Source organism: Limulus polyphemus, unplaced genomic scaffold (assembly GCF_000517525.1).
Source record: "Limulus polyphemus unplaced genomic scaffold, Limulus_polyphemus-2.1.2 Scaffold10300, whole genome shotgun sequence".
Lineage (NCBI taxonomy): Eukaryota > Metazoa > Arthropoda > Merostomata > Xiphosura > Limulidae > Limulus > Limulus polyphemus.
The window spans coordinates 1-3,028 of NW_013675910.1; positions in this window are offsets into that span (position 1 = coordinate 1).

Here is a 3,028-nt window from a genome sequence, read left to right on the forward strand (position 1 = left end):
TATATAAAATCATGTATAAAAACACGTTATAGTAACCCTCTGGTGGCTAACAAGCACACTAAAACATTTTTCTCTTCTTGTTTAATTATAACATTATGATTACATGTATTAAAATCTACTTCTCATTGGATCATTGATAGAACATAAAAATCATGTATAAAAACACGTTATAGTAACCCTCTGGTGGCTAACTAGCACACTAAAACATTTTTCTCTTCTTGTTGAATTATAACATTATGATTACATGTATTAAAATCTACTTCTCATTAGATCACTGACAGTACATAAAAATAATGTATAAAAACACGTTATACTAACCCTCTGGTGGCTAACTAGCACACTAAAACAGACGAATCGAATAAGTTAGATGAACGTTTATATTTATTATTTGGACTAACGCAAGAAGTAATGAAACGTATAATTAAAATTGTGGTTGAAAGTAAAGAACACAACAGATTAACTATAAAAATGGTTACTTTAGTGTGTCAGGTGTTTCTGTTATTAATGACAGACTATAGGAAATAGTGTTTACTTTAATACGACAGCTGTTAGATGATTCATCTTGTCTGGTGGTTGTGTCTGTTATTGATATAACGTATACAATTGCATATACTGTAATATTAATATTTATAGTGTACCAGTTAGCCACCAGAGGGCTACTTTAGTGTGTCTGTTATGGGCCAAGAGCTATATAAGATGATATGTGATGTGTTCTTCTTCATAGCTCGAGATTCGTTGAGTTTAAAGGTACGTAATCCTTGGGTTCTTGTTTTGTTTTTAGTGTACACGTGGTGTGTCACAGCCCTGTTTAGAGAGTACCTCTTATACATAATTCTCTCCTAGCGGTAAGAAGATAGATCTTATACCAGTTTTCCAAATTGGCTTATAATAAGCTGAATTGGTCTTCTTTTTGTGTTCTTTTTTCAAATTCTCTTTAATTTAGTTGAGAGCTGAGGGTTGTAGGAGGGTTTCAATTGTTGACTGGGTTGTTTAATAGATCTCGTCATTACAATATTAGAATCATCCTATCTCAACTACTGGTCAATTAGAAAACACACCCACAATCGTCAACTTTCTAACCCACCCACTTAACAAATTGTTTGAGAGTATTTCTATATAATAGCAATGATAATGAATATTATACAGATCTTAAGTATTTATTGGAATAATTCATATTATCATGTTGTCAGACACTAAACGTTTGGTTTTATTTTACAAATCAATACTTGTCCATATGCATGGTAACTTTGACGTTTTTCTAACTGTTGTTAATCTGTGTTTTGGTTGATCCGTCGGGTCTTGTTCTTGGTTGTTAGATATAAACTTTCTGTAAAAATGAAGGTTCTGCTTTCGGGTTTTATGAAATGAGAACAACATCCAGAGTTCCAAAAAATGTTGAAGATAAAATCAATTTTATTCTTAAGTAGCATTTATCAAATAAAAGATATTTTTAACATTAAAAAAATGACACATAAAATGTTGTCCGGTTCTGATACTGGTATTAGTGTTTCTGTGATACATCGTGACTCGAGAGTACCTTTCTATTTTCGTGACTCTCCACCAAAAGTACCTCTGTTCTATATCTTGATCCTGTAGCTAGTAAGAGATAGAATTCATGGGTTGTACTAAGTTTTCAATGTTTTATGTTAGGCTTCGTTATAAAGTTAAATTTCACTAACTACATTAATTTTGGTTTTAACAGATCGGAGAAATGAAGACTACAACAATTATTATACTTTTGATGTTTACAACATTTTTGGAAGCAGCTCCGGGTGAGATTCTAAATTATTTAAGACTGAATTCATAGAAAAAGTTTAAATGTTATGATATAAATATAAATTAGAAGTTACGTTATTGTTAATCGTAACAAGAACCTATTACAATGTTTACTTCTGGTTTGTTGTTAGTGAAAGTTTTCAACAGAATATTTAATAAAAGTAAGATAATTTATAACAAAAAATAGGTGGTTAAAAGTTCTAAACTTGTTTATGTTTCTAATGAAAGAATGTAGACAATAATATACTTTTGTTGATGGTTAACATTTTTTGTAACAACTGAAAGTGAGATTTTAAATTATTTCAACATGAACGTATGTATGAAACATTAATACAGGGTGGCACAAAAATATTGTACAACCATGCTTGTTTTATAAGATCTGTCTTTAAAGTAAATATTTTAAAATAAATTCCGTTTGTTGTTAAAGTCTCTACAACTGAATATAAAACTGAAAGTAAGGACTGTTAACGATAAAAAAAACAGATAAAAGTTTCAGATGTTTCTGTTGTTAATAAAAGAATGTAGAAAATAATGTTTACTTTAATACGACAGTTGTTAGATGATTAATATTGTGTTTGTTATTGTTATAATATATACAGTCCACAGATGTGAAAACAATGTTTTAGTGTGTTAGTTAGCCACCAGAGGGTTAATATAACGTGTTTTTATACATTATTTTTATGTACTATCAATGATCCAATGAGAAGTATATTTTAATACATGTAATCATAATGTTATAATTAAACAAGAAGAGAACAGTGTTTTGTTTATATGGTTTATTAACTATTCTCTATAATTATCCCACGTCTGTTTTGTTTATATGTTTTTAACTATTCACTATAATTATCCCACGTCTGTTTTGTTTATATGTTTTTAACTATTCACTATAATCATCCCTCGTCTGTTTTGTTTATATGTTTTTAACTATTCACTATAATCATCCCTCGTCTGTTTTGTTTATATGTTCTATAACTATTCACTATAATCATCCCTCGTCTGTTTTGTTTATATGTTTTTAACTATTCACTATAATTTTCCCTCGTCTGTTTTGTTTATATGTTCTATAACTATTCACTATAATTATCCTTCGTCTGTTTTGTTTATATGTTTTTAACTATTCACTATAATTATCCTTCGTCTGTTTTGTTTATATGTTTATTAACTATTCACTATAATTATCCCACGTCTGTTTTGTTTATATGTTTATTAACTATTCACTATAATTATCCCACGTCTGTTTTGTTTATATGTT